Genomic DNA, 12,562 nt, shown 5'->3' with positions numbered 1-12,562 from the left:
CTTTCCTCTCCTTAAACAGTCAGTCACCACATGAAAAATATGACGCTTGTGTTATGTGGCTATACCTCTATTGGCTCCTCAATATTGGTAGCCACATGGTACATTCAAGCTTTGGATTATTATAAAACTATGATTTTTATCCGTAGATTTTGCTGACAAGTACAAGCACCATAAACCCTATCCAGCTTTATGTCACTGTTGCTTCCTAATAAAGTTGAAGGCTAGGTAAAGCACTCAGTTTCCGGGCATTAACACCCATTATCTCTCTCAGCCACCATTGCCGTATGGCCCTACTTATTTTCACTTCGACAGCCTACACATTCAACCTTCCTCCCAACAAACTTGGCAGGCTCATCCCATTTCTCAGAAGAGATTTAATAGCAGTGAGTTCATGTACTTCGAAGACTTCATTACTTTTATTAGCTCTCCATGCTCTCTGCTTACTGGTGCACTGCGAGGTATTACTGAATAATCTATAGTTGTCAGTAATATAAATATGCCCTAGCCTAGTACAGCTTTAATTCTACTTATTTTATTTTCTTATTAGGACATTTTGGAAGGACTTAGATGGATTTCCTTGTGTAGAGGAATTTGCTGCAGAGCAATGTTAGTTGATGTCCAACTTATGAATAGAGCAGGAACCCCAATTTTCATATGCCTGGGCACCTGATGGAATGCATTCATAATGTCAAGTGGCATGTTGATTCCTGTTGCGTTTCAGCTATGGCAAACTTTTAGAAAGAAAATACCTTATTTGCTACTCCTTTTGGTTGTATTCTATAGCTTAAACAAGTTACATTCTTCATGCATCTATTTGCTCACCTATAATGTGTGTATATGCTTAAATTGTACCCTGAATATCTTTCTACAAAAATATTATAACCAAAACTACTGAATAGTATTTTGTAAAAGATTTGGTTGCCTATTATCTCTATATTAACTGAATCATACTATTATAATAGAGGTGTATACGTGCTAAGAGAACCTGGAAGAGGTGACATAGATTGGAAGTAACTGAAAGTAGAATATATTTGATTTATTTGATTAAAACAAATACTGATAAAGCAGAACACCCAACATCAATTGCACATAACCTTTCATTTCTTTTCTTTTTCTTTTTTTTTAGAGATACGGTCTCGCTTATGTTGCCCAGGCTGGTCTCAAACTCCTGGCCTCAAGTGATCCTCCCACTTTGGCCTCCCAAAGTGCTGGGATTACAGGTGTGAGCCGCCTTGTCCAACCCACATAATCTTCTAATAGCCTTAGCCTTTAGTATTACTTGTATAGAGCAGAAAAGAAAGGAAATGAATATTTGTGTCAGCGACTGAACTAAGAACTTTACAAACACTATGTCATTTTAATATTTAAATTAAATTTACTTTCAATTTTTATTTCTTAACAAACCCTAATGATGAAGCCTAACATCATTCATTTAGGTATTACACAAATCTCTCATATATTTTAAACAGAGTAGTATATATATTTTATATTTGAGACAGAATCTCACTCTGTTGCCCAGGCTGTAGTAGAGTGGCACAGTCACAGCTCACTGCAGCCTCCACTGCCTGGGCTCAAGTGATCCTCCCACCTCAGCCTCCCGAGTTTAAGATAAAACTCATAAGCCACTCTCACATTCTGGCACAGTAGATAATTACCTTCCCTCCTTCACTCCCTAATCTTTTTTTTTTTTTTTTAAGATGAAGTCTCACTCTGTCACCCAGGCTAGAGTGCAGTGGCACGATCTTGTGCTCCCTGCAACCTCCACCTCTCGGGTTCAAGTGATTCCTCTGCCTCAGCCTCCCAAGTAGCTGGGATTACAGGTGGCCACCACTACACCCAGCTAATTTTGTATTTTTGGTAGAGATGGGGTTTCACCATGTTGGTCAGGCTGGTGACGAACTCCTGACCTCAGGTGATCCACCCACCTTGGCCTCCCAAAGTGCTGAGATTATAGGCGTGAGCCACCATGCCTGGTCATTCACTCCCTAATCCTATCCATCATCAAGCTCCAGTGTGTTTATCATTAAATTCTCTCTCCACAGGACGTGGTGGCTCATGACTGTCATCTCAGCACTTTGGAAGGCTGTGAGGGGGCAGATTGCTTGAGGCCAGGTGTTCGAGACCAGCCTAAGCAATCCAGCGAGATCCCCATCTGTACAAAAAAAAAAAAAAAAAAAAGTAAAAACCAGTATTTCTTGAATCCACTCACTTGTCAATATCTTCACTAGCACCACACTAGATCAAATTCCTAGTGCTCTTGCCTGCACTAACACAGTAACTCACTGCAGATGCTTGAGTCAGTCAGAAAGATTTTACAAAATTCAGATCTGATCATATTAACCAGCAAATCAAAGTCCTTTAAGTGACTTTATTATTATTATTATTATTCTGAGTCAGGGTGTGGCTTTATTACCCAGGCTAGAGTGCAGTGGTGTGATCTCAGTTCACTGCAGCCTCCACCTCCCAGGCTCAAGCCATCCTCCCACCTCAGCCTCCCAAGTAGGTGGGACTATAGGCGCTCACCCCCATGCCTATCTAATTTTTGTAATTTTTGGTAGTGTCAGGGTTTTGCCATGTTGCCCAGGCTGATCTTGAACTCTTGGGCTCAAGTGATACTCCTGCCTTGGCCTCCCAAAGTGCTGGAATTACTGGCGTGAGCCGCTGCACCTGGCCAGGCTTGCAACTTCTGACCCCTGTTTTCCTCTTCAGCCAGTATCTTATTGGTTTTCAGTGCTTTCGTGGTTTTGGCCTTATTTCAGTCCCTCAAATATACCTAACTCCCTCCTACCATTGGGCTTTTGCACATGTATTTTCCTGTTACTGGTATGCTCTCCTGTATTTAGTCACTTGCTATATTCCAGTTTTTTTTTTTGAGACAGAGTCTCTCTGTGTTGCCCAGGTTGGAGGGCAGCCCAGGCTGGAGGGCAGTGGTGCAATCTTGACTCCCTGCAACTTCCGCCTCCTTGGTTCAAGAGATTCTCCTGCCTCAGCCTCTCGAGTAGCTGGGATTACAGGAGTGCACCACCATGCCCGGCTAAGTTTGTATTTTTAGTAGACATGGGGTTTTACCATGTTGGCCAGGCTGCTCTCCTGACCTCAAGTAATCCACTCACCTCTGCCTCCCAAAGTGCTGGGATTACTGGCATGAGCCACAGCTCCTGGCCTGTTTTTGCTTTCTATTTTACCTTCCGATACACGGTTGTGGCATGCAGAAGCTCAACAAATATTTGCTATGAATATATATATATATATATATATATATATATATATCCACACACATATATATACACACACACGCACACACAAACACACATGTATTACCAAATTCCCATTTTTTTTTTTTTTTTTTTTTTGCGGTGGAGTCTTGCTCTCTCGTCCAGGCTGGAGTGCATTGGCGCCGTCTTGGCTAACTGCAGCCTCTGCCTCCCAGGTTCAAGTGATTCTCCTGCCTCAGCCTCCCAAGTAGCTGGGACCACCTCCAGCTAATTTTGTACTTTTAGTAGAGATGGGGTTTCACCATGTTGGCCAGGTTGGTCTCGAACTCCTGACCTCAGGTGATCCACTTGCCTTGACCTCCCAAAGTGCTAGGATTACAGGCATGAGCCACTGCCTGGTCCCAAATTCCATTTTTTTGTTTGCCTTTTAACTTTGTAGCAAAATATAAAAGTGTTGTGCCAAAGTTAAAATTTTGTTTGCCCTTTAATATGTACTGATGTTTAAACATTTAACATAGTTAAATCTATCAATCATTCCATTATGGCTTCTTTTATTGGTATCATGCTTCAACAGCCCTCTGTCACTTGAAGAAAATATAAATTATTATGTATTTTTAATGATATAGCTCTTTCTTTGGAAAACATTAAATTTTTAACTATCTGGAATGGATTTGAGGACAAGATGATAGGTAGTGAAGCTTTTATTCTCCATATAGTAGCCACTTGTCCCAAAATACTTCATTGAATGCTCCATCATTCCTCCAAAGACTTAAAATGCCCCTTGTTTAAAAAAATTTTTTGGGGGGTCTCTCATTGTTCTGAACACCCCCATCTCTGTACAGAGGAGCTGTTTTCTTCTTTCTTTCTTCTTTATTGCCTATTAAACTTTTTGTTCCTTAAAACCATATGTGTGTGTGTATATATATACATACACACACACACACACACACACACATATATATATATATATATATTTTTTTTTTTTTTCTGAGACAGGGTCTTGTTCTGTCATCCAAGCTGGAGTGCAGTGGCATAAACACTGCTCACTGCAGCCTTGACCTCCTCTTGGGCTCAAGTGATCCTTCATGTCAGCCTCCTGAGATGCTGGACTATAGGCACACACTACTGTACCCAGCTAATTTTTTCATTTTTTGTAGAGATGGGGTCTTCCTATGTTGCCCAGGCTGGTCTTGAACTTGGAGCCTCAAGTGATCCTCCTACTTCAGCCTCCCAGTGTAAGCCACCACATCCAGCCACAGATATTTTTAAATTTAAATTTTCTTTCATTTACCTGTCATTTTGGTGATGCAGTATTTTAATAACGGTGGCTTTATAAAGCATTTTAATATATGATTACATCAGTTATCTCTGGCTATAATTATGCTTCATAACAACCACCCAAAATGCAATAGCTAACAGGGTTCCAGGAGATAGTTAAAATCTAATGCTGTAAGGCATTTATTATATGTAATAAATTAACTATGTACCATCTTGGGAGAATTGAGAAAATAGACACGAATGATTTTTTTATAGGACTTATTTTCCTCATGGAAACCCCATTAAGGAAGTATGGCTTAAAACAAACATTTGTTTAGCTCATGAAACTGTAGTTGTGATTTAAGCTGAGCACTTTTTATGGTTTTAGCTAGGCTCATTTTCATGTCTGGTGGTCTGCTGGCTGTGGGCTGGGGTGATGTGTGTGACTGGGTCCCATTTATTTTATCCTTTAGTGGACTAGCTCAGACATGTTCACACAGTGAAGTGCAGAGGGCAAGACAGGAATTACATGCACAAGCACTTTGTCAAGCCTCTGCCTGCAGCAAGTTTTCTAATGTCTCATTGGTCAAAACAAGTCACATGGCTAACCTCAGGACTGAGGGACTGGGAAATATACTCCACTTTCTCATGGAAGGAGCTGTGGAATCATATTGCAGAAAAGGTGAATGCAGGGTGGATTAGAGAATTGGGGCCATGGTAGTCTTCCATTGTTTTTCTTTGGAATTCTTTACTGGCTTATTCTGCAAACTTGTTCTGTTTTAGAATTACTTTGTCAAGACAAAAAACTCCCATTGGGTTTGCATGAAGAGAAAACGTAAGTCAGCTCCTTCCACGTGCAAAGGACATGATCTCATTGCTTTTTATGGCTGTATAGTATTCCATGGTGTATATGTACACATTTTCTTTATTCAGTCTATTATTGATGGGTATTTAGGTTGATTCCATGTCTTTGTTATTGTGAATAGTGCTGCAATGAACTTACAGGTGCATGTGTGTGTGTTGTTTTTTTTTTTTTTTTTTCCGAGATAGCATCTCGCTCTGTCACTAAGACTGGAGTGCAGTGGCACAATCTCGGCTCACTACAACCTCCACCTCCTGGTTCAAGTGATTCTCCTGCCTCAGACTTCCATGTAGCTGGGACTACAGGCATGTGCTACCACGCCTGGGTAATTTTTTGTATTTTTAGTAGAGACGGTGTTTCACCGGGTTAGCCAGGATGTTCTGGATCTCCTGACCTCATGATCTACCTGTCTCCCAAAGTGCTGGGATTACAGGTGTGAGCCACCGCGCCCCGCCTACATGTGTCTTTATAATAGAATGATTTATATTCCTTTGGGTGTATACTCAGTAATCGGATTGCTGGCTCGAATGGTATTTCTGTCTCTAGGTCTTAGAGGAATTGCCACACTGTCTTCCACAATGGTTGAACTAATTTACGCTCCCACCAACAGTGCAAAAGTGTTCCCTTTTCTCCACAACCTTGCCAGTATCTATTATTTTTTGACCTTTTCATAACAGACCATTATCCTTAGCAAACTAATGCATGAACAGAAAACCAAATACCACATGTTATCACTTACAAGTGGGAGCTAAATTATGAGAACACACGGACACATCGAGGGGAACAATACATATGGGGGCTTACCGGAGGGTGCAAGGTAGGAGGAGGGAGAGGATCAGGAAAAATAACTAATGGATACTAGGCTTAATACCTGAGTGATGAAATAATTCGTACAACAAAACCTTATGACTCATGCTTACTTGTGTAACAAACAAACCTGCACATCCTGTACATGTATCCATGAACTTAAAATACAAGTTTTTTTTTAAAAGAAAATGTAAGTCAGATGTTCAGCTAGATGCTTTTACATATTCATTTCATTTAATCTTTCAGCAAATGAAAGTAGCTGTCATCATTGGCTTTTTTTTTTTTTTTTGAGATGGAGTCTTGTGCTGTCGCTCAGGCAGGAGTACAGTGGTGCGATCTCGGCTCACTGCAAGCTCCGCCTCCCGGGTTCACGCCATTCTCCTGCCTCAGCCTCCTGAGTAGCTGGGACTACAGGCACCTGCCACCACACCCAGCTAATTTTTTGTATTTTTAGTAGAGACGGGGTTTCACCGTGTTAGCCAGGATGGTCTTGATCTCCTGACCTCGTGATCCACCCGTCGCGGCCTCCCAAAGTGCTGGGATTACCGGCGTGAGCCACCGCGCCTGGCCAATTTTTCTATTTTTTAGTAGAGACAGGGTTTCACCATATTGACCAGGCTGGTCTCGAACTCCTGACATTGTGATCCACCTGCCTTGGCCTCCCAAAGTGCTGGGATTACAGGTGTGAGCCACTGCACCAGGCCTCATCACCCACATTTTATGGGTAAGGAAATTGAGTCCAGATGGATGAAATAACTGTTTATCAGATAACAAGCTACAGAATCTGGAGTCAAACTCATTTCCTGCTTCATTGTATACTTCTCCTTCCACTGTTCCCTGACTGCTTCCTCTGATGATTGCTGAGAGGATCAAGCCATGATAATGGCCATGAACGAACTCGGAAGACTGGAATGTGAGCTGCTACCCAGTGATTTCGAAGTTCCCTAAATATCCATGTTTCTGTAAATAGAGCTCATGAAGGTTTTAATTTGTAGAAGAATCTCTGTATATCCTTCCTGTTTTATCCACAGTTTGGCGTAGATAACATAATTGACATGATTGACTGAAGGAGATTAAATAATCACAAGAGAAGCATAGTTGAGGTTTATTATGAAGGCACTAACTTTTACAGCTCTATTATGTTATAATCCATTCAATTTTCTGGTAATTTAGAAGAACAGCTATTTATAAGGGAAGATTAGCTATGTCTTCAGGCTGCCAAAACATTCCTTTGGGAGGCTTTGATTGGAGTTCAGAAATGACGTAAAAGAGGTGAGGCCTGGCTCCCTGAGCTGGTGGGAGTGACGGCGTGGGTAATGTCACATGCTGTCTTATATTAAAAGAAAAACCTCAGACAAATTAAGTTTAACAGAGTATAACGGAGCAAAGAGCGAGTCATGGATCAGGCAGCCTCCCAGAACAGAGTAGGCTGAGAGAGAGTCCAGCACAGCCGTGTGGTGGAAGATGATGTATAGACAGAAAAAGAAAAGTGACATACAGAAAACAGAAGTGAGGTACAGACACAGCTGAATTGGTTACAGCTCAGCATGTGCCTGGTTTGAAGAGCTGGCCGCCTTTGGCCAAAACTTGATTGGCACAAGAGTAGTTTGCGGTCTGTTTACACATCTAGTTAGGTTACGGTTCACGCTAATAGAGACATCTTTGGCTGAACTTAGAATATGTGAGGAGGCAGCTTTCGGCTAAACTTAATTGAACGCTCATTTTATTTTATTCTTTTGGCAAATTGTGCTCAATAGGTAAATTCCTCTGTAGGATGCCAGTCACTTTAAAAGTGAAATGTTTTGATCGAAACATTTGATTAAATGTTTTGATTAGCAAAGTGTTCATTGCTAGAATTTCCAGGAGCAAGCAGCAGTAGAAACATTAGCAACAAAATTTCCTGAAGTTAAACTTATTTTGCTGTGGATATACTTATTTTGAGATGGGGTCTTTCTATCTTGCCCAGGGTAGACTGGAACTCTTGGGCTCAAATGATCATCCCACCTCAGCCTCTCAGTAATAGGGACCATAGGCTCGTTGCCACCCCACTCAGTGTAGCTGTGGATATTTTCAATGAGAGCCAAACCAATTCGTGTGTGAAAACCTAGTCATACAGCCAGGTGTCTTAGAACTTTGGGTGGGGTCATCAATCTAAATTATAAGTTGGCCCCACATGGAAATAGTTGGAGGTGGGAAGGGAAAGGTGAATTCTTAGAGCCCTGGTCCCTGGAACTCCCTGGTGCTCAAGCCCCATGGCTTTGCACTGGGTAATTTACACCACTTTGTAACTCGTGAACACATTAATTATGCAACAGTTGGTTAGTTTCCTTAATCATCATGGGATTTGCCATGCCACAACCCTGAAAATAGTATGGTGTGTACCTTAAACTTGCTGTAGGTGAAAAATACAACTCAGTCACTTTGTCTTCTGTGCTTAGATGACAGGACTTTCTGAAGCAATACATGGAAACTTAATAATGTCCATCAAGAGCATATTAGAGAATAAATCTTATGTAAGAATAGTGCTGAACATTTAGAGAAAGGAGACTGTCAGAATTTGTCTATTCAGTGTGAATTTGAGGGTAGTTGTAAGGATTAGAGGTAATGTATGTTAAAGTGTCTGGTCCACAGCAGGCACTTTACACACATTAGCTATGATGATCGCAGAGGTGGAGCTGTCTGCGCTGGCATCATTTGAATGGAAGGTTGAAGGTTGAGATCAGTGACGTACAAATCTCATTGGAATTTCCTTAGGAGCTTTCTAAAGTTTACATTTCCAGGTTCCAGCACTAGAGATTCTTATTCTGTTAATGGATTTTTAAAAACAAAGCCCTGCAGCTGATTCTGAGGGCCAGCTAGATTTAGAAAATCCCAGATGAGGGGATTTCTAAATTCTCTTTCAGCTGTACCATCCAGAGGCTGGAATATTGAGGAGGTTTTTTTGTGATCCTCATTGCTCAAGCTCGTGCAAATTTGCATTTAACCAAAGTCAACTGATTTTATTGTGCTTCCTCTCAAGATATGAGAGTCTGTAAACTGGTTGGAAACATAAAGGGATACTAAGTCTGAGAAAGCAGTTTCTCCACACTCATACAGAACACCTCACACCAGATGTGCAGGTTTTTTCCCCACACCAACCGATTCTCCAACACCATATGGGTGTCCTGCAATTCAGTTTAATTCTGTCACTCTCTACCTGAAGTTAGATTCAGATGTCACAAGTGAATGGGCTCAGTTCCACAAGACTCCCCCTACTCAGATGCCAGTTGCAAGTCCAGGCCTTCCGTGCTTCTGACTGACCTGTTACAAATTGGGGATTTTTTTTTTTGAGACAGTCTCATTCTGTCACCCAGGCTGGAGTGAAGTGACTTGATCTCAGCTCACTGCAACCTCTGCTTCCCAGTTCAAGCAATTCTCATGCCTCAGCCTCCTGAGTAGCTTGGATTACAGGCACCCGCCACTATGCCCAGCTAATTTTTGTATTTTTAGTAGAGATGAAGTTTCACCATGTTGGCTAGGCTGGTCTCAAACTCCTGACCTCAGGTAATCCACTTGCCTTGGCCTCCTAAAGTGCTGGGATTACAGGCGTGAGCCACTGTGCCAGGCCTTTAAACTGGAGATTCTTATGCCCTTCTTTCAGTTTGATAATTTGCTTGAACAACTCACAGAACTCAGATAAACACTTTACTTACATTTACCAGTTTATTATAAAGGATATGGATGAGTAGCCAGACAAAAAGGTAAACAGGGCAAGGTTTGGAAAGATCCTAAGTTCAGAAACTTCTGTTCCCTGGGAGTTGGGATGCACCACACTCCCAGCACATGAATGTGCTCACCAACATGGAAGCTCATCAAATCTCATTTTTATTTTTATTTCTAAAACTTTTCTTTTTTTTAACCTTTTGTTTGAGGGGTGGGGTGGACAGAGTCTTGCTCTGTTGCCCTGGCTAGAGTGCAGTGGTACCATCATAGCTTACTGCAGCCTCAAACTCCTGGACTTAAGGGGTCCTCCCACTTCAGTCTCCCAAGTAGCTGGGACTACAGGTGTGCACCACCATACCCAGCTAATTAACTTTTTTTTTTTTTTTTTGTAGAGACAGGAGTCTTGCTTTGTTGTCCAGATTGGTCTTGAACTCCTAACCTCAAGTGATCTTCTCTCCTTGGCCTCCCAGAGTGTTAGGATTACAAGCAATAGCCACAACACCTGGCCCAAATCTCATTTTTAAAGTGTTTTGAGAAAGTTTAATCTTCAGCTCCCTCCATCGCCACCTTTCCTTAGAGGTCAGTGGGTAAGACTGAAAGTTCCACCCCCTAATCACTGGTGATTAATCTTTCTGGTGGCTAATCTTTCTGGTGACTGATCCCATCCTGAGGCTATCTAGGGGCCCCATCCTAAGTCACATTAGCATAAACTTTGGAAAGATCAGATGGCAGTCCTTACAAATAACAGAACATACTCCTATCATTCAGCAAATGCCAAGGATTTTAGGTGCTGTATGCCAAAAACTGGGAACAAAAACTAAATATACTTTTTAAACCACGCTGAAGAAAATGAACATTCCTTTTTTTCTCTTAAACCAGAGTGAAAATAGAAATCTGTCTTTTAGGCTGGGCATGGTGGCTCATGCCTGTAATCCTAGCACTTTGGGAGACCAAGGTGGGTGGATTGCTTGAGGTCAGGAGTTCAAGACCAAGCTGGCCAGCATAGTAAAACCCTGTCTCTACTAAAAATACAAAAATTAGCCGGGCGTAGTGCTGTGCGCCTGTAGTCCCAGCTACTCGGGAGGCTGAGGCAGGAGAATAGCTTGAACCCAGGAGGTGGAGGGTGCAGTGAGCACCGAGATCGTGCCACTGCACTCCAGTCTGGGCAACAGAGTAAGACTTGATCTCAAAAAAAAAAAAAAAAAAAAAAAAAAAAAATTAGATTGGTCATATGTAGGTGTCTGTGGTCTGTGATATTGTTCAACCTAGTTATTCTCAGTGCAAATCGCCTAACAGGCCTCGGCTATTCACCCATAGCCATTCCAATGCTTTACAGAATCCAAGACCTGTGAAGTCTGTAGACAGGCCTCAGCACCTAGCCCCTGGTGCAGATCCTCATGTGCTCATTCTGAACCTTATCTTATGGTATGAACAGGAATAAGATATTGCAGAGTATCTACTGTCGCATTTTCCTGATGCCACATACAACAGTTTGTGCTCATATGTGGAGAACATTCCCAAATGTGTACCCCTTGCCACCCAAGGCATTTTTCTCCTAGACAAGAAATCTTATCAGAATACAAGTGATTGAGAATAATTCATTAATGCATACATATATATAATTATTATATATATGAATGTGTTTGCATTGATATATCCACTTACAAAAATTAAACAATTATTTGCAAATGCTTGCTTGACACATCTTCTAAATGAAAGAGATGCATTTTTGTGTCCAGACATCATGATTGAGTGTTGTCAATGTAGAGATTTCTTTTTTTCTTTTTTCTTTTGAGACGGAGCTTTGCTCTTGTTTCCCAGGCTGGAGTGCGATGGTGTGATCTCGGCTCACTGTAACCTCTGTCCCCTGGGTTCAAGCGATTCTCCTGCCTCAGACTCGTGAGTAGCTAGCTGGGATTACAGGCACCGGCCACCATGCCCAGCTAATTTTTTATATTTTTAGTAGAGATGGAGTTTCACCATGTTAGCCAGGCTGGTCTGGAACTCCTGATCTCAGGTGATCCACCTGCCTTGGCCTCCCAAAGTGCTGGGATTACAGGCACGCGCCACCGCGCTTGGCCAATGTAGAGATTTCTGATGCCCAAGAAAGGTACACATTGTAATTCAGTTATCATACTGCATCTGCTGAAAGTGAAACCATGGGGGTCTTGTTTAGTCTCAGATGAGGTATTGCCTGTCTTCGGTTTGACTTTGGGTTTGCGCCGTGGGCAGCCTCTTACTGGCACATTTCTCTATTATCCTATCAAAAATAAGAGAGGGTTGAGAGACTTGTGGTTTTTGAGGAAGTTGGAATCTTTAGCACATAATAATTTTGGAATCATAAACTTTTCTCATTATACATTTGCCAGGAACTTGAACTGAATTGAACCTGGAACTCAAACCTGGGCCAAGCTAACCAACTTTAATTTCTGAAACAATAAATTGGCTAACCACAAACCAATGAAGAAATGTTTCACTTTAAACCTACTCAACCTATTCAAACCAAAACCAGCCTTAAGTATTTTGTAAGACCACAGAATCATAACATCAAAATGTTTTCAAGTCAAACTTAAACTGAAGTAAAATTTGGTTTGAGCTCCTGACATCATGTCATAGTTGAAATGCTTTTATAACATTATGCATGCTTAGTATGATGATAGTTTGATATACAGTTGACCCTTTGTATCTGAGGATTGAAAATATTAAACAAAGAAATAAA

The sequence above is a fragment of the Macaca nemestrina genome, chromosome 1 (genome assembly GCF_043159975.1).
Source record: "Macaca nemestrina isolate mMacNem1 chromosome 1, mMacNem.hap1, whole genome shotgun sequence".
NCBI classification, from domain to species: Eukaryota; Metazoa; Chordata; class Mammalia; order Primates; family Cercopithecidae; genus Macaca; species Macaca nemestrina.
Note: the sequence above shows the minus strand (reverse complement) of the source record.